The following is a 19,504-nucleotide window of genomic DNA, read 5'->3' on the forward strand; positions in this document are numbered from 1 at the left end:
GAACATTTCTTAATTCTGAAGGGTGGGGTGCATGAGTGTTCACGTGTTATTTTCTTGAATTTTCAACATTAAAGTATTCATAATCAAAATATATAAGTACTCCTGCCCATCGTGAGCCCAAGTGGTCAGATCTTGGTCAGATCTTAGAGAAGATCATTAAAGGCAAAGTGTGGAACAAGGAGAATCTGGGGATGCTGCTAATTATTTACCACCTCCTGTCACTTGGAAATGTGAATTCCACTTGTGTGAGGAGGTTGGGATTGACTCCTGATGACACTTTGACTACACTGGCACAGGGGCTATCCCAGCTGGGCTCCTCTTCACCTTTACCCCGAGTGGGCCTTCTCTCTGATGTCTGTCAACACAGAAGAGTGGCCTCTGCCTGAACTTAGTCCCTCTTGTTCATCCAACTGGTGGCTGCCAGCTGTTAGAGCTGATTTGTTGACATTGGCAAAAACAGTGCTTGGTGTTTGTGAATTCACTTTTGTCCTCAGGGCTATTTGCTTATTTTTGTGTTGTTTGCTATGCGTGAGTCTCCCTAAGCTTACTCAACAGGAAACTTAGCAGGCCTCTAAGTAGGAGAATAGAATATCAAAATGTAGTATCAAATGGTGGGGTGGATTTCAGGTGATTTTAATGTTCTGAGTTTTTTTGTTGTTGTTGTTGTTTTCTGTTATCGAGATCTAATTGTATACCATACAATTCACCCATTTAACAATGAAATGCTTTTTGGCATATACTAAGAGTTGTACAGCTGTCATTCTAGAAAGAAACCTGATATTCCTTAGCAGTCACCCTCATTTCCTCATCTGCGCTGGGCCCTGGTGATCACTAATCTACTTTCTGTCTCTGTGGATTTGCCTCTTACGGACACTGCATATGGATAGAATCATTCAATGTGTGGTCTTTGGTGACAGGGTTCTTTCACTTAGCATAATGTTTTAAGGTTCCTCAATGTTGTAGGATGTTTTTAGCTTTTGAGACTTTCTGTCTCTCTCTGTCACCTGAGCTAGAGTGCAGTGGCATCATCATAGTTCACTGCAACCTAAAATTCCTGGGTTGGAGCAATCCTCTTGTCTCAGCCTTCCAAATAGCTGGAACTACAGGTGTGCACCACCACACCTAGCTAATTTCTATATATTTTAGAGAGACAAGGTCTTGCTTTTGCTCAAGATGGTCTCGAACTCCTGAGCTCAAGTCATCCTCCCCCACCTTGGCCTCCAGAATGGTAGGATTACAGGCATGAGCCACCGTGCCTGGCCTCAGTGTTGTAGTCTATGTCAGTGCTTCATTCCTTTTCGTGGCTGAATAGTATTCTGTTGTAGAGCTGTACCACAGTTTGTGTATTATTCATCCATTAGATATTTGGGTTTTTCCCACTTTTTGGCTCAGTGTCAACTTTTGAGTTTTCAAGGTATCCACAACTCGGAGCTGAGTTTCCTAAATTTGTTTGAGTTCCCTACTGTTCAAAAATCTGAAAGCTGTGACACTTATGTACAGCAAAAATTGAGTTTATGTACAACTTCAGCTCTCCTCTCTAACTTCCTTCTAGCCTGTGCATACCCCAGTTTATGACCCCTTGCCTTGAATATGGATTAGTGCCTTCTAAGCACCATATCTATAACTTAGTTACTGGAAGCCAGAGCCTCTCTTGGGTTATCTACTCTTAAAAACATAGGCTAACTGACAAGCGCCTTTGTGATAAAGTATAATATGATTTCTTTAACTGATGCGGAAATAAATTTTTAAAATTTAATATGTCAGGACTTTTTTTTTTTTTGAGACAGAGTCTCATATGTCACCCTCGGTAAAGTACCATGGTGTCACAGCTCACAGCAACCTCCAACTCTTGGGCTTGCATGATTCTCTTGCCCTGCCTCCCAAGTAGCTGGGACCTACAGGCGCCCGCCACAATGCCTGGCTATTTTTTTTGTTGCAGTTGTCATTGTTGTTTAGCTGGCCCAGGTTGGGTTTGCACCCACCAGCCTCGGTACATGTGGCCAGCTCTGTAACTACTATGCTACATGCACTGGGCCATTGTATAATGCTTTAGTCAGGGCTATGAGTGTGCGCATCTCCTAAATAGTGTTCACTGTACCTGTTAGGTCGGTTTTTACTCTTTTTCTCCTCTACAGATAACTCTTAATTTTATTGTTAGAGGCATGTACCAGATCTTTTGTCTTAGGTACACAATTATGACTCCTTGTAGGTTAATAAGGCCTACTTGGCGGACAGACTGCAGCCAGGCTTCCCCATGTGAGTATAATGAGAGCTGTCAGCAGCCACACATACCTCCTTAGTTGGCCCACAGGAAGTCCAGGGCAATCCCTCTATTACCACTCATGCTGAAGAATTTGGTGCAACCTGTGTCAAATGTGTAAAAGAGGTTGGCAATGATGGGATGAGACCACAGAGACCAAATCTGTATCTAGGGTTTTAGCTATTTAAAAAATGCGCTGAGGCCTTGGCGCCTGTAGCTCAGTGGTTAGGGCGCTGGCCACATACATCAAGGCAGGCGGGTTCAAATCCAGCATGGACCAGCTAAACAATGACAACTGCAACAAAAAAGTAGCCAGGTGTTGTGGCAGGCGCCTATACTCCCAGGAGGACTTGGGAGGCTGAAACAAGAGAATCGCTTAAGCCCAAGAGTTTGAGTTTGCTGTGAACTGTGACACCATGGCACTCTATGAAGGGCGACATAGTGAGACTCTGTCTCAAAAATAAATAAATATGCACTAAGTATGCGTTGAAAAGCAACCACCTGCATAGATCTCAACATAGCCCTCCAGATAGGAGGGCCTGGCTTCCACAGTGGCTCCTGATGGCCAGGTGCCTGTAGCCCTAAACCCCTCTCAGCACTGAACAGTGAGTTGATTTTCCTTTTTACAATAGAAAAAATTGAGCAATATTGCATAGGAGTACCAGAAACTGCCTCACTGGAAACAAAAAGTATTTACATTAAATAAAAAACCTGGTTGCAGTCTGCGTCTGCCACATTTACAACATGGTGCAATGCATATTGTAACAAAACCATGGAGACAGCTTCTGGCACTCAGACCACAGAGTCACATGTTTGCCACATGAGAGTGAAGCACAGGGTGGAAGGGGGGGGTGTCCATTCACTTCTGGTTCTGGAGCTGATTGGACAGCCAGTCTAGTCCTTCATAGAGCCCATCCTCACTGATGGAGCAGGTGCCCTGAATGTACCAGTTCCTGTGGTGAAGGGAGTGCAGTCCCAGCTTGTCTGTGATCTTGGCCACATTCTTGGTGTTGGGCAGGTCCTGCCTGCTGGCGAACACCAGGAAGACTTTGAGCTCATCCTCAGCCAGCATCTGCATGAGCTCCTACTGGGCCTCGTTCACGTGCTTTTGGTCATTGCTGTCCACCACAAAGATCAGGCCTTGTATGTTCTAGAAATTGTTGGTTTTGCTCCCACAAGATGGTGGCTCTCCAAATCTGTGTCTAGAAAGTAATCTTGTTCTGTTGTCTTTAGAGGAGTCTTATCCTTTCTGAAATCTGTGGCTGTTGGGAAGTTTCTAAGAGATATTAGATTTAGAATCCTTGTTAGCAGTCATCAAGTTGAAGGTGGTAACAGCAGCCTGGGTTAGATAAGAGCTGAAGAGGAAAGCTGAGAGAGAGCAAGACAATAGTTCCCTCCTCCACTCCTGACCCCCTTGGTTGACCCCAATGTCCCACAAACCAGAGTTTTATTCTCCTTCCACAGCCATGTAATTAAAATGACCAGCCCCTATAGCCATCACTTCACCCTTTTTCCCAGTCTTTACCTTTGAGTGCACTCTGGTTTGTCCTTAGGTGGCTAGGTAGTTTCTTCCTTGTATATGTTGTTATCATCCTAGAACATCTCCCACCCCCAGATGTGTAGGCCACCTGGAGACCATCTTAGATGTTGTTACTACACACATACACACACAGAGGGTGCCAATAAAATGTGTACACATTTTAAGAAAGGAAAAACTGTATTAAAATTGTAATGCTGGGCGGCGCCTGTGGCTCAGCGAGTAGGGCGCCGGCCCCATATGCCGCGGGTGGCGGGTTCAAACCCAGCCCCGGCCAAACTGCAACAACAACAAAAAAAAATAGCCGGGCGTTGTGGCGGACGCCTGTAGTCCCAGCTACTCGGAGGCTGAGGCAAGAGAATCGCGGAAGCCCAGGAATTAGAGGTTGCTGTGAGCTGTGTGACGCCACGGCACTCTACCCGAGGGCGGTACAGTGAGACTCTGTCTCTACAAAAAAAAAATAAATAAATAAAATAAAATTGTAATGCTCACAGAGAGCCACCGCAGGGCGGGGAGTAGATGGAGGTGGCCCAGCCCGCACGGTGCCGGGAGTGAGCGGCATAGCAGCGGGAGGCAGAGGACTCGCCATGGAGGAGGAGGGTGTAAAGGATGGAGGTGAGAAGCCTTGAGGAGCACAGAGGGCAGACAAGGCTGGCTGGATCAAGAAGAGCAGTGAGGGCCTCCTGGATTTCTGGAAAGACCCATATCTGCAGCTCTGCCAGGCCCAGCTGCTGGTCTGTGAGAACGAGGATGAGCAGAAGTGTGTAGAGACGGTGGAGCTGGGAAGCTATGAGAAGTGCCAGGACCTTCGTGTCCTCCTCAAGCGGAAACACCCATCTATTCTGCTTCGATCCCCAGGGAACAAGGTCAATGACATCAAATTCCAGGCACCCCGTGGGGAGGAGAAGGATTCCTCGATAAAAGCCCTCAATGAAGGGATCGACCCAGGCAAGAACAAGGCTTTTGACGAGGTAAAGGTAGACAAAAGCTGTGCCCTAGAACATGTGACCCGGGACCATGTGCGGGCAGACCAGCGGCGCCGGCCACCAACAGGAATCCACCTGAAGGAGAAGGAAGGCGGGAGTCCGGATTGCACGCATTGAGGAAACCTAGGTAGTAGAGGCCGCTATGGCTAACGCTCCGTGGGCAGAAGTCTGTGAGAAATTCGAGGCGGCGCTGGCGCTCTCACGGGTAGAGTTGCAGAAAACCCCAGAGAAGGAACCGTACAAGTCCAAATACAGCGCCCGAGCGCTGCTGGAAGAGGTAAAGGCACTGCTGGGGCCCGCGCCTGAGGATGAGGATGAGCGGTGTCTCTCTCTCCCCCAGAATAGCTTATTGTAGTTGAGTGTAGTGAAGCACATCTGTAGTCCCAGCCACTTAGGAGGCTGAGGCAAGAACAGCAATGGAGCAAAGGAGTTCAAGGCAGCAGTGAGCTATGATCATGTCACTGCACTCTCAACTGGGTGACAGAGCAAGACTCTGTCTCTTTTTTTTTTTTTTTTTTGTAGAGACAGAGTCTCAGTGTACCGCCCTCAGGTAGAGTGCCGTGGCGTCACACAGCTCACAGCAACCTCTAACTCTTGAGCTTAACGCGATTCTCTTGCCTCAGCCTCCCGAGCAGCTGGGACTACAGGCGCCCACCACAACGCCCGGCTATGTTTTGGTTGCAGTTTGGCCGGGGCTGGGTTTGAACCCGCCACCCTCGGCATATGGGGCTGGCGCCCTACTCACTGAGCCACAGGCGCCGCCCAAGACTCTGTCTCTTAAAAAAAAAAAAAAAAAATCTTACTGTACTGTGCTCACCCTCTTTCTTGTGATTGGGGTGTGTGTGTGAATGAAGTAGGCATGAATTTTAATTTGATTATGTCTATAAAGAACCTATCTCCAAATAAGGTCACAATCTTATGTACTGCGGGTTAAGATTTCAACACATGAGGCTGAGCACAGTGGCTTACTCCTGTAATCCTAGCACTTTGGGAGGCCTAGGTGGGAGGGATTGCTTGAGTCCAGGAGTTCCAGACCAGTCTGGGCAATAGCAAGACCCTGGGTCTAGAAAAAAATTGAAAAAATTCTCCAGGTGTGGTGGTGGCACCTGTAATCCCAGCTACTTAGGAGGCTGAGGCAGGGGGAGCACTTGTGACCAGGAGATAGAGGCTGCAGTGAGCTACTGTATTCTCTACCCAGGGCAACAGAGCAAGAGTCTGTCTCAAAAAAAAAAAAAAAAAAGACTTCAACATACGAATTTCATAAGACCCTTCTAAGACTGAAGGGCATTTATGTTGTCCTGTGTTTTCCAGATTCTATCTCTGGGATGTAAGAGAAGATTTAATCATCCCCCAAATCCTGGAGGACGATTGGTGGTACCCATTGAACAAACCAGTTGATCTGACCCTAATGGCTAGTTCATCATTTGAGTACTCATTTTCCATTACAAATCCAGGCTGGGGTTATAGCAGTCTCATGGGAAGTCATAGTTTTCTTCTATTGCCATCAAGGGTGTTTGTCAGATGATGGAAACACATCTCGGATCAACGACTGTTTCTTTGTGGATGCAAAGACCCATTACCACTAGCCCTCATCTATCTTTCTGTGTTCTTTTTCCATGCTCAGGTCATCAGCAAAAGTACTCATGTCCAGGACCTAAGAGGCATCCTCAGTGTCATGGCAAAGTCCCATAGCTTGGTAGTATTGAGTTGGAGCTAGACAAAATCTCTAGACACACTGTTCCTGCCCTATCATCTGATACTGCTAGCCGAGATAAAAATGCATGACAATGAGATAGGCACTTTTTTCCCTATAAAAATTACCTTTTGTTTTAAACAAAAATTACATAAATATGAGTTACATGCTTATTTTGTGATTACACACCACATTTATGAGGAAATGCCACTTAGACTTAGTTGAAATACCGTAACTTGCGGAAGTAATACCTGCTTATTGGAGAGAAATCAGAAATATAAAGAAACAAAAAGAAGAAAATTCAGATCTTCTATAATCCCCAACACCCAACACTTAACACAGTGCCTTGTACCCACAGGTGCATAACAAACATTTGTGAAATACACAAATTTCACAAATACGCCCGTGATCTTGTTAGAAGCAGGCTTTGTCTACTTTCCCCATGTGTCATTTACATATGAGATTTACATTTTTCTAAAAATGAAAGCATACCATATATTGTTACAAAAAAAATATGCCATGTTTACTGGAAAATAAAATATGAATAGCTTTTCAATAAACACTTCTATAACATTTTTTTTTTTTTTTGAGACAGAGTTACTCTATTGCCCTAGGTAGAGTGCTATGGTGTCATAGCTCACAGCAACCCCTAACTCCTGGGTTTGAGGGATCCTCTTGCCTCAACTTCCAGAGTAGCCGAGACTATAGGCATGTACCACCATGCCTGGCTAATTTTTCTGGGTTTTTTTTTTGTTGTTGTTGTTGTTTGTTTGTTTGTTTTGTAGTTTTTGGACAGGCCCGGGTTTGAACCTGCCACCTCCGGTATATGGGGTTGTTGCTAATTTTTCTGTTTTTAGTAGAGATGGGGTCCCACTCTTGCTTAGGCTGGTCTCAAACTCCTGAGCTCAAGAGATCCACCCTCCTTGGACCCCCAGAATGCTAGGATTACAGATTCGAGACACTGAGCCCAGCCTTCTAGAACAATTTTCAATGGCTATTCCACTGTAGCTACATCAGAATTTACTGAACCCTATTGTTATACATTTAGATGTTTTTATGTATAAAGCTTTGAAAATATATCTACTACCACATACATCCTCAATTATTTCCTTAGATTAAAACTCCTAAAATGGAATTGTGATAAAGTATTTTATTCAGGTCTTTGACATGTTTTGACTGCCAAATTGTCCTCCAGAAAAGTTACAAAGGCAATAGTTTTGCACCAGAAAGGGCATTCTCATTAAATAAAAAAAGACCTCTGCAAATACCACAGTTGAAGATGGTATGTTTTTGTGATATATATTCTGCATGCCCTTATTTGTGAGACTGAATATATTTTCCACTTAAATTTACTATTTTTTTTTTTTTTTTGGCCGAGGTTGGGTTTGAACCCACCACCTCCGGCATATGGGGCCAGCGCCTTGTGTAAATTTCCTTGTGTCTGTTTTTCTTTTCTTTTCTTTTCTTTTTTTTTTGAGACAGAGTCTCACTATGTTGCCCTCGGTAGTATGCCGTGGTGTCACAGCTCACAGCAACCTCAAACTCTTGGGCTTAGCCTCCTGAGAATAGCCTCAGCTATTCTCTTGCCTTAGCTTCCGGAATTGCTGGGACTATAGGTGCCTGTCACAATATCTGGCTATTTTGTTGTTGTTGTTGTTGTTGTTGTTGTTATTATTGCAGTTGTTTAGCTGGCCCGGGCCAGGTTCAAACACACCACCCTCGGTGTATGTGGCTGGCACCATAACCACTGTGCTATGGTCGCCAAGCTGTGTCTATTTTTCTGATAGGTTTTTAAATAGTGTATTCATCCATACTTTCTTCTTTTTGTAGTTTCTTTTTAGATCTTTATCCCATCTGGGATTAATTTCTGTGTATGATGGGAGGTTCATGGCACAGCCACCTGACAAAGGGGTCATGTGAGGGAACAGGAATGGGGCCTGCACTTGGCTTACCAGGGGCTACAGCTGCCCACACTCAGAGTGAGCACTTTTTTCTAATTCTTAAGTCACTCTTTAAGCCACCAATGAACGTGGATGTGAGTTCTAACTATATTCCCCCCCTCCAATAATCAACTATAGTAGTTGTTTTAATGACATTTATTGATTTATCTATTCCCTTTTATTTAAAACTAGGCTAAGATGTCAAGAAACTACTTGCATTCTGCCATCCTTGGTCCCTTTATCTGCTGCTGATTCACCATTTATTTACTGTAAGGCTTTTTCTAATTTCTTGATCTTTCATAGATCTCTGAAATAGTTCTTGGTATGCACAGATTTCTGCTGCCTTTTGCAACCACATTCTGGCAGCATGTCAAAGGAATCCTTCATGTTGCTTGCTGTTCATTCTTCCAGAAGGCTGTTCACTATCAACTTTGCTGGGAGAAAATACTACTGTTGTTCTTGAAGAAAACAGACACTCTGCCAGAATGTTCTTCAGAGGACAAATAAACAAATGAATCAACACCTCTTCAAGCCTGCTTTTTAATCCAGACCTGGGACCTGATGAGGGAGAGAACAGGCTGGTCTGATCATCTTTTCTTCTTCTTCTTTTTATTAAAATTATTTATTTATTTATTTATTTATTTTGCAGTACCATCCCTGGTATATGGGGCCGGTGCCCTACTCCTTGAGCCACAGGCGCCGTCCCCCATCTTTTCTTCTTCTTCTTTTTTTTTTTTTTTTTTTTGTAGAGACAGAGCCTCATTTTACTGCCCTCGGTAGAGTGCCATGGCGTCACACGGCTCACGGCAACCTCCAGCTCTTGGGCTTACGTGATTCTCTTGCCTCAGCCTCCCAAGTAGCTGGGACTACAGGCGCCCGCCACAACGCCCGGCTATTTTTTGTTGCAGTTTGGCCGGGGCTGGGTTTGAACCCGCCACCCTCGGCATATGGGGCCGGCACCCTACTCACTGAGCCACAGGCGCCGCCCCGCCATCTTTTCTTCTTGATCTTCATGAGAAGAAACCTTGGAATGAAGGATGATTCCTTAGTCCTTTCCTGTGCTCACTTTTCTGGGGACAGTCTTTTGTTCACAGCAGACTTCTTGCTAAGGCTCTAAAGGTTTTTTTTTTTTTTTGGCCGGGGCTGGATATGAACCGGCCACCTCCGGCATATGGGGACCGGCGCCCTACTCCTAGAGCCACAGGTGCCACCTGGCTCTGAAGGTTTTAAAATACTACAGATTTTTCTAAGCTTAAACATGTGTTTTACATCATACACAATTAACCATTTTAAAATGTAAAATTCAATGCGTTTAGTGTATTCTCAATGTTGTACAGCCACTATCTCTCTGTAGTTTCAAAACTTTTCAGTACCCTGTAAAAACACACCATACCTATTACTTAATAACTCCCCATTGCCCTCTCCCACCATCCTCAGTAAACTTTAATCTACTTTCTGTCTCTATGGATTTTCTTATTAAGAAAAATCACATAAAGAGAATCATACAATCTATGATCTCTTGTGTCTAGTTTCTTTCACTTAGCATATGTTTTCAAGGTTCATCTGAGTTATAGCATAAATCAGAAGTTTGTTCCTTTTATGGTAAATAATATTCCATTGTATGTATATACTATGATTTGTTTACCCATTCATTCACTGATAATCATTTGAGTTATCTCTACCTTTTAGCTGTTATAATACACCTATAAACATTCATATACAAAAAGAAATTCATGTACAAGTCTCTGTGTGGACTTGTTTCCATTTCTCTTAGTTATACATGTAAGAGTGGAATTGCTGGATCATATAGTAATTCTATTTGTGTTCAACTCTTTCAGAAACTGCCAGACATTTCCACAGCAGCTGCACTCTTTACGTTACCACCAGCAATGAACACGGTTCTACTTTTTCCACATTTTTGCCAACACTTTTTATTTTCTAGGTGTTTTTCTTTTTAAGCCATTTCAGTGGTATGAAGTTGCTTTCTTTCTTTCTTTTTTTTTTTTTTTTTTGTGGTTTTTGGCCAGGGCTGGGTTTGAACCGGCCATCTCCGGCATATGGGACCAGCGCCCTACTCCTTGAGCCACAGGCGCTGCCCTCTTTTTTTTTTTTTTGAGACAGAGTCTCAAGCTGTCGCCCTGGGTAGAGTGCCGTAGCATCATAGCTCACAGAAACCTCCAACTCAGGCTCAAGTGATCCTCTTGCCTCAGTTTTTCTATTTTTAGTAGAGACAGGGTCACACTTTTGCTCAGGCTGGTCTTTTTTTTTTTTTTTTTTTTTTGGAGACAGAGCCTCAAGCTGTTGAGAGTGCCGTGGCATCGTAGCTCACAGCAACCTCAAACTCCTGGGCTCAAGCAAGTCTCCTGTCTCCGCCTCCCAAGTAGCTGGGACTACAGGCGCCCACCACAACGCCTGGCTATTTTTTGGTTGCAGCTGTCATTGTTGTTTGGCAGGCCCGGGCTAGATTCGAATCCCCCAGCTAGGTGTATGTGGCTGGCGCCTTAGCAGCTTGAGCCACAAGCGCTGAGCCACTCAGGCTGGTTTTGAGCTTGTTAGCTTGAACTATCCACCCGTCTTGGCCTCCCAGAGTGCTAGAATTATAGGCATGAGCCATTGTGCCCAGCCTGTTTCTTTGGTCAGGGTTTTTTTGGTTTGTTTGTTGTTGTTGTTGATGTTTTTTGAGGTGGCTTTGATTTGCATTTCCTTTTTTTTTTTTTTTTTTTTGAGACAGAGTATCACTCTGTCCCCTTAGTAGAGTGCTGTGGCGTCATTGCTCAAACTGTTGGGCTTAAGCAATCCTCTTGCCTCCGCCTCCCAAGTAGCTGGGACTATAGGTGCCTGCCACAATGCCTGGCTGGTTTTTCTATTTTTGGTAGAGATGGAGTCTCGTTCTTTCTGGGGTTAGTCTTGAACTCCTAAACTCAATCAATCTACCCACCTCAGCCTGCCAAAGTGCTGGGATTACAGGTGTGAGCCACCACATCTGGCTAATTTGCATTTTCTTTTCTTTCTTTCTTTCTTTTTTTTTTTTTTTTTTGAGACAGAGTCTTATTATGTCACCCTTGGTAGAGTGCTGCACAGCTCACAACAACCTCAAACTCTTGAGCTTAAGCGATTCTCTTGCCTTAGCCTCCTAAGTAGCTGGGACTACAGGTGCCTGCCACAACGTCTGGCTGTTTTTTTTGTTGTTGTTGTTGTCATCGTTATTTAGCAGGCCTGGGCTGGGTTCAAACTCGCCAGCCCTGGTGTATGTGGCCAGCACCATACCCACTGAGCTATGGGTGCTGCCTAATTTGCATTTTCTTTTTTTTTTTTTTTTTTTGTAGAGACAGAGCCTTACTTTATGGCCCTCGGTAGAGTGCCGTGGCCTCACACAGCTCACAGCAACCTCCAACTCCTGGGCTTAAGCGATTCTCTTGCCTCAGCCTCCAGAGCAGCTGGGACTACAGGCGCCTGCCATAACGCCCGGCTATTTTTTGGTTGCAGTTTGGCCGGGGCTGGGTCCGAACCCGCCAACCTCGGTATATGGGGCCGGCGCCCTACTCACTGAGCCACAGGCGCCGCCCTAATTTGCATTTTCTTAATGACCAATGATGGTGAACATCTTTTCATGTACTTATTGGCTATTTGTGTATCCTCCTTGGAGAAATGTCTATTTTGGTTCTTTGACTATTTTAAGATTAAGTTTGCGTTTTTTTTTTTGTTGTTGAACTGTAGCAGTTCTTTGTGTGTTCTGTATATTAAACCCTTATCAGATATGTGATTTGCAAATATTTACTCCCATTCTATAGGTTGTCTTTTCACATTCTTAATGATATTTGTTGATACACAAAAGTTTATGAGTCCTATTTATCTATAATTTTTCTTTTATTGCTCATGCTTTTGCTATCAAATCTAAGAATTCATTGCCAAGTCTAAGGTCATGAATATTTGCCCCTACATTTTATTCAAAAAGTTTTATAGTTTTAGCTTTTATATCTAGGTTGTTGATCCAATTTGAGTTAACTTTTGTATATGGAGTGAGGTAGGGGGTCCAACTTCATCCTTTTGCATTTGATTATCTGATTGTCCCAGCACCATCTATTTTGTTTTTTTTTTTTTTTAGACAGAGCCTCAAGCTGTCACCCTGGGTAGAGTGCCGTGACATCACAGCTCACAGCAACCTCTAACTCCTGGGCTCAAGCGATTCTCCTGCCTCCACCTCCCAGGTAGCTAGGACTAGCTATTTTTTGGTTGCAGCCGTCATTGTTTGGTGGGCACGGGGCTGGATTCGAACCCTCCAGCTCAGGTATATGTGGCTGGCGCCTTAGCTACTTGAGCCACAGGTGCCAAGCCCCAGCACCATCTATTGAAGAGACTTTTCTTTCCCCGCTGACTGGTCTGGGCACCCTTGTCAAAAATCAATTAGCTGTAGATGTTCATTTTTAATTCTGGACTCTCAAGTATATTCCATTGGTTTATATATATCTAACCTTATGCCAGTATCATACTGTTTAGATTACTGTAGCTTTGTAGTGAGTTTGGAAATTGGAAAATGAGAGTTTTCTAGCTTTGTTTTGGCTATTCAGGGCCCTTGCACTTCTTTATGAATTTGAGTATCAGCTTTTCCATTTCTTCAGAAAGGCCATTAGAATTTATATGGGGTTATATTGAATCTGTAGACTGCTTTGGGAGTACTGCCATCTAACAAATTAAGTTGTCCAATCCATTAATATGGATGTCTTTCCATTTATTTAGGTCTTTAATTTCTTTAGCATATTTTGTTGTTTTAAATATAGAAGTTTCACTTCCTTGGTTGAATGTATTCTAGGTATTTTATTCTTCCCTTTTTTTTGCTGTTTTTGGCCAGGCCAGGTTTGAACCCACCACCTCTGATATATGGGGCCAGCGCCCTACTCCTTGAGCCACAGGCACTGTCCCTAGGTACTTTATTCTTTCAGATGCTATGTATTAGTTCACTTGGGCTGCCATAATAAAATAGCACATAGTAGGTGGTTTAAATTTATTTTCTCACAGATCTGCAGGCAAGAAGCCAGCGATCAGGGTGCCAGCGTGGTTGGTTTCTGGTGAGGACTCTCTTCTTGGCTTGTAGATGGCTGCCTTCTCCCTGTGTCCTCAGTGTTTGCCTACAGAAAGACAGCAAGTTCTCTAGTGGCTCCTTTTATAAGGACACTAATCCTAGGAGATCAGGGCTCTACCCTTATGACCTTATATAATCTTAGTTCCTTCCTTAGAGGCCCCATCTCCAAATATAGCCACACTGGGTTTTAGGGTTTCAATATATGAATTGGGCGGGGGAAAGGGGGGGACGGACATAAACGTTCAGTCTATAATTTAAATGGACTTACTTTCTTATTATGATTTCCACTTCACCTTCTTCTTCAGGGTTCTTCCTCCTCTTCCTCCTCTTTTTCCTCTTCCTCTTCCTCTCCTCCTCCTCCTCCTCCTCCTCCTTCTTATTCCCTCAGTAGAGTACTATGGCATTGTAGTTCCCAGCAACCTCAAACTCTTAGGTTCAAGGGAACCTCTTGTCTCAGCCTCCTGAGTAGCTGGGTCTACAGGTGCTCGCCACAATGCCCGACTATTTTTAGTAGAGACGGAATCTTATTCTTGCTCAGACTGATCTCAAACTCCTGAGCTCAAGCAATCTATGGTACCCACCTTTGTCTCCCAGAGCACTAGGATTACAGGTTTAAGCCACTGTGCCCAGCTCTCTCTCATATTCTTTGCATTCTCTGCAACTTTTTTTTTCTGCTTGGTTCATTGACAACTGTTAAATATTTATTGAGTGTTCTCTAATGTGCTTCGAAGTGTATCAAGCAATATGGGAAGTTAGAAAGAAGAACCCTTGAGGGTTTCTCTCCTCAAGGATTTTCAATTTAATTGAAGAGACAAGATATCCAAAAAATAACTAGGGGATAATTTAGGAGGATATCTAATGAAATTCTCAACTGTCTGCCTCATGCACTAAGAAGTAAATTCTCTAAGGGTTGATCTTTTATGCTGTGCTGTGCTACCCCTAGCCCCCAGGACAGTAAAGGAGGAACAGGATGTGAACCTAATAAGTGGTTGTTGAACAAATTCAGCACTCTTCAGCTTTTGAGTTTTGCAAGGTGGGGGCTAGCCCTTTCATTTATCCTGAAAGATGATCTCTGTTCTGCAAAGCGGATCTTAGATAAGACCCATCTGAGAACGCTGGAACTCTCTAACTGGCTCAGGTTACAATCTAATGGTAGGCTCACAGACACAGCACACATCTCTCAGCAAGTGTTCTGGTATCTTTCTAAAATAGCCTCTTACGTAAGAGGTTCCACCAAGTAAACTAACTGAGAAGAGGCGTATGAAGGAAGAAGAAAGAAGGTGGCCTAACGAAGAGGAGAAAATACCCCAGAAACCTCCACACTGGCAGCCAGGAAATGGTTTCAGAGGCTTTGGATTCCAGGGAAGATGCTGGTACCTGAGTAAATAGTTATTTATCTAGTCTTTTTTTTTTTCTGTTTCGGAGATCACAGTGGAAAATTTGAAAAACAAATCATAGTAAAAAGAAGAATTAGTGTTCGTAAAGCTCTGTTTACCACCACTGAGGTAATCACTGTTCACATTTTTATTAAAGTATTAAATGTAATTTGACTTGAACTTTATGGAGTGAAAAGAAACCAAACTTCAGATAAACATTTCTTCAAAATGGTATATTATTTCTTTAAAAGAGTCCTCTAAAATTAAAGAATTAAGGGGAATATTTAAGAGGTTGGATTTATTGCAGTGGTTCTCAACCTGGGGTGATTTTGCAATGTTGGAAACATTTTTGGTAGTCACAACTTAGAGTACTGGTGGATAGAGGCCAGGAATGATATTAGACCTCTGTGGTGCACACAATAGTCTGCCACAACATAGAACTATCCAGCCCCAAATGTTAACAGTACTGTAACCCTGGTTATTGTGCTATTAAAATAGCACATAGTTTAAAGGGCCTAAGTTTGTTTCCAGTTACTAGGACATAGTCATTTTCTCAGTAATCTGTGGACTATGTGGTTAAGAGCATGGTGTCCATCCAGGTGGTCTGAGTTTGAAGCTTGAATGTGCCACTTACTGGTAAAGTGACCTTGAGCAATTCTACTGGGCCTCAGTTTCCTCATCTGCAAAATCATGGTAATGTTAAACATACTGCAAACAGCTGTAGTGAGGATTGGATGAGCTAGTCTAAGGCTTAGAATAGTGTCTGGTTTATGATCAGCCCAATGGAAATATGTGCAATATTATTATTGCACAAATATTATTAATGTCTTCAACTAAACTAGGACCACAGATTAAACCTACTTTTATAAATCACCTAAGAAATTTAATATAGAAAAATAGACCTGTATGCAAATTTTTCTTAAAAGGAAACTTTAAGAAAAAAGAATAAAAATTCATTCATAAGTAAACAAATATGGCTAGGGCCCACTTATAGATCTAAAGAGTATTTTCATGAATTCCAAAGTTCAGTAAAGTTTTCTTGCCTTCTGGAATTATGTGATCAGTGGCAGGTGACTTATTCTTTCGGAAAACATTTCTTTTTTTCTCTTCAGATTTTGACAGTTTAATAGGTAATATATTATTGTGGTTAAACTCAAAACAATATGTGGGTCATTCCAAAGCTTTGAGATACATGAATTTAAGAAACATAAAATCCAGACGGATGGAAACAAATGAAGACCTCTCAGCAACAGCAATGAGCCAAGCCAAATTGAAACTTGCATGGTGAATCAGAAAGGAGGCTGTCGACTGTGTGACCATAACACAATGTATCTCAAAACTTTCATGGTGACCTGTATATAATGTAGCATATGATCTACATTAAGCAGTCTGACTCCCATTGTTGTGCTCGCTACCCTCCCATAGCAACCACTGTACTTGGCTTCCTATGTGTTCATCCATTATTTATATAAAAAAGCAAGTACAGGGCGGTGCCTGTGGCTCAAAGGGGTAGAGCGCTGGTCCCATATGCCAGAGGTGGCGGGTTCAAACCCAGCCCTGGCAAAAAAAATAGAAAATAAAAATAAAAGGGCGGCGCCTGTGGCTCAGTGAGTAGGGCGCCGGCCCCATATGCTGAGGGTGGCGGGTTCAAACCCAGCCCCGGCCAAACTGCAACCAAAAAATAGCTGGGCGTTGTGGCGGGCGCCTGTAGTCCCAGCTGCTCGGGAGGCTGAGGCAAGAGAATCGCGTAAACCCAAGAGTTAGAGGTTGCTGTGAGCCGTGTGACGCCACGGCACTCTACCCGAGGGCAGTACAGTGAGACTGTCTCTACAAAAAAAAAAATAATAATAATAATAAATAAATAAAAAGAATTAAAAAAATAAAAATAAAAAAGCAAGGACAGATACATGTATTCTCATTTAGACCCTCTTATTTAGACAAAAGGTATGATACATAACAATCTATCTTGGATATCTTTCCATATTAGTACAAAAAGAATTTCTTGGGGCCGGAGTCCTACTCGCTGAGCCACAGGCGCCTCCCAGCAATGAACAGTCTTTACATTTATCTGTGTACCTGTCAATCACATAAGATCTGTAAGATCCTGAAGACTTTTAAGGTCATGAAGCCGTGTAAAAAGACGATCGAAAGCTGAGAAAAGTGTTGGAAATTTCATGAAACATTCTTAGCTGTGCTGTTGCCCTAAATTATAGTATTTTTGTCCTCATTACTTCCCTCCTTTGTCAGACTTCACAGCCAAAAGCTTTCTTCAGGTCTTCTTCACAGCCTCTTCAGAGTGCTCGTGGCATCCGGAACGAAGCCTTTTCTAGACAGCAGTTCTGTCTCCTGCGGGTCCTCCTCAGCGTGGCCGCTGAGCAAGTTGGCCATTCATTGTGAGTTAGGGGCCCACAGAGGAAAAGCCAGTCTCTTCGCAGGTAGCTTCACACATTAGGTGCCACGTGGGTTTTATTTTCCACATTTCCCTTTTGGTTCTAGGTCTTATTGTCCTTGCCTATCCTGCTTTTCAGGGTGGATAGCAAAGCATTAACTTTATTTTTTATTTGGGTACATTTCTACCCATGGTGTATCTTACTGCTGAAATATAGGAAAGTGCTGTGTGTTTGATGCACTCATTGGTTTTCTTTGGTGTTACTATCTGTTCCAATTTTTCCTTTGATATGTTGAGGTGTGTCTGCTTTTCAGCCAAACAGTGAAAGTGTGGAGGCCATGAAGCCATTGTGCCTGGCTGCTTGGCAAATTACTTGACCAGTAGAGTAAGTGTAGTGCCTTATTTGAGTACCTTTTTGAGAAGGTATGATGAGAATGGGCAAGGGTATCAGCATCTCTTTTTATTAATAATTGTTCTCAGTTTGGGTTCATGAGGAATGCTTAGTTTGTTAATCTGTGATGTTGCCTAGAGCTGTATTTATGTATTTTTATTTATACTAGCGTAGTAAACCTGCATATCATTATAGTAAACATGATTACTGTGATGAGTTAATCAGAACGTCTATTAAAATCTGTACCAAAAAAAAAGAATTTCTTTGTTCTTTTTTAAGGTGATACAGTATTCTATTATGTGGCTGTCCTATACTTTGCTTATAAATGTTTATAATTTTTTTGTTGTTGTTAGAGACATAGTCTCCCTATGTTGCCCTGGGTAGAGTGCTCTGGCATCACAGCTCACAGCAACCTCAAACTCTTGGGCTTCAGCTATTCTCTTGCCTCAGCCTCTGGAGTAGCTGTGACTACAGACACCAGCCACAACGCTCGGCTGTTTTTTTGTTGCAGTTTGGCCAGGGCCAGGTTCCAACCTGCCACCCTCAGTATATGGGCCAGTGCCCTACTCACTGAGCCACAGGCACTGCCAATGTTTATAATTTTTATAAATATTAATAAATTGTTCTTCAAGTAGAGATGTGTCGTTTAGACTCTCATTAGCAATGTATTTTCCTCCTAGGAAAACTGGTATATTCACTGTGTCCAAGCAACTGTCCAAAATCAGACCATACTGGCAGGAGATCCTGGAGGTAGAAGTGGGAAACAAGTGTTGGGCGTAGGAGGCCGGGCGCAGTGGCTCACGCCTGTAATCCCAGCACTCTGAGAGGACAAGGCAGGTGGATTCCCTGACCTCACAAGTTTGAGCCTGAGCCAAGTGAGACCCTGTCTCTAAAACTAGCCAGGTATTATGGTGAGCGCCTATAGTCCCAGCTACTTAGGAGGCTGAGGCAAGAGAATCACTTAAGCCCAGGAATTTGAGGTTGCTGTGAGCTTCAACGCCACAGCACTCCATCAAGGGTGGCAAAGTGAGATTCTGTCTCAGAAAAAAGGCTTGGCACCTAGGGCTCAAGCGGCTAAGGCGCCAGCCATATACACCTGAGCTGGTGGGTTTGAATCCAGCCCGGGCCTGCCAAACAACAATGATGGCTACAACCAAAAAATAGCCGGGCGTTGTGGTAGGCACCTGTAGTCCCAGCTACTTGGGAGGCTGAGACAGGAGAATTGCTTGAGCCCAGGAATTGGAGGTTGCTGTGAGCTGTGATGCCATGGCACTCTACCCAGGGTGACAGCTTGAGGCTCTGTCTCAAAAAAAAAAAAAAAGGGCGGTGCCTGTGGCTCAAGGAGTAGGGTGCAGGCCCCATATACCGGAGGTGGTGGATTCAAACCCTGCCCCGGTCAAAAAAAAAAAAAGACTACTCCTAGGAAGTGGCAGAATCAGCCATTAGTTCAGAGTGGAGTCCGGGCAACTGGGTGATATTTTGGGGGTAGTTATGTTCTATCATTTCCTAGGAGAATCCAAATTGTAATGCCAACAGTAAGACCCAGTAAGGTTAGCATTTTTCTGGATTATGAGTTGAGTGAAGTTTCCTTCTATAATTTGAATGATTGCTCTCTACTCTGTAATTTTAATGCCTTTTTTACAGAAGCTCTTTGGCCTGATTTCTATGCTGGAGCAGATTCTGATCCTCTTAAAATCTTTAGTAAAAGATTATGAAAGATGAGGTAGGCCAGGTGTGGTGGCTTGCACCTGTAATCCTAGCACTCTGGAGCTTAGTCAGGTAGATCACTTGAGCTCATGAGTTCCAGACCAGCCTGAGCAAGAGTGAGACCTTGTCTCTACTAAAAATGAAA

The 19,504-nt window shown here is 43.4% G+C and overlaps 1 protein-coding gene and 1 pseudogene across 2 annotated transcripts in view; both read left to right on the forward strand.

Annotated features, from left to right (window-relative positions):
- Window positions 1-19,504, forward strand: part of LOC128590623 (sterol 26-hydroxylase, mitochondrial) — a 46,052-nt gene that overhangs the window by 18,027 nt on the left and 8,521 nt on the right. The window contains exon 1 of one of the 2 annotated variants that reach the window (XM_053597994.1): window positions 14,823-15,001. The exons of the other annotated variant lie outside the window; for it this stretch is intronic. The gene's annotated coding sequence lies outside the window, so the exon portion shown is untranslated. Of the gene's footprint in view, window positions 1-14,822; window positions 15,002-19,504 lie in introns of those variants that run through there. 2 annotated transcript variants of the gene reach the window in all.
- LOC128590649 (pleckstrin homology domain-containing family O member 2-like) lies at window positions 4,289-5,227 on the forward strand (annotated as a pseudogene).

This window comes from Nycticebus coucang, chromosome 7, assembly GCF_027406575.1.
Source record: "Nycticebus coucang isolate mNycCou1 chromosome 7, mNycCou1.pri, whole genome shotgun sequence".
Lineage (NCBI taxonomy): Eukaryota > Metazoa > Chordata > Mammalia > Primates > Lorisidae > Nycticebus > Nycticebus coucang.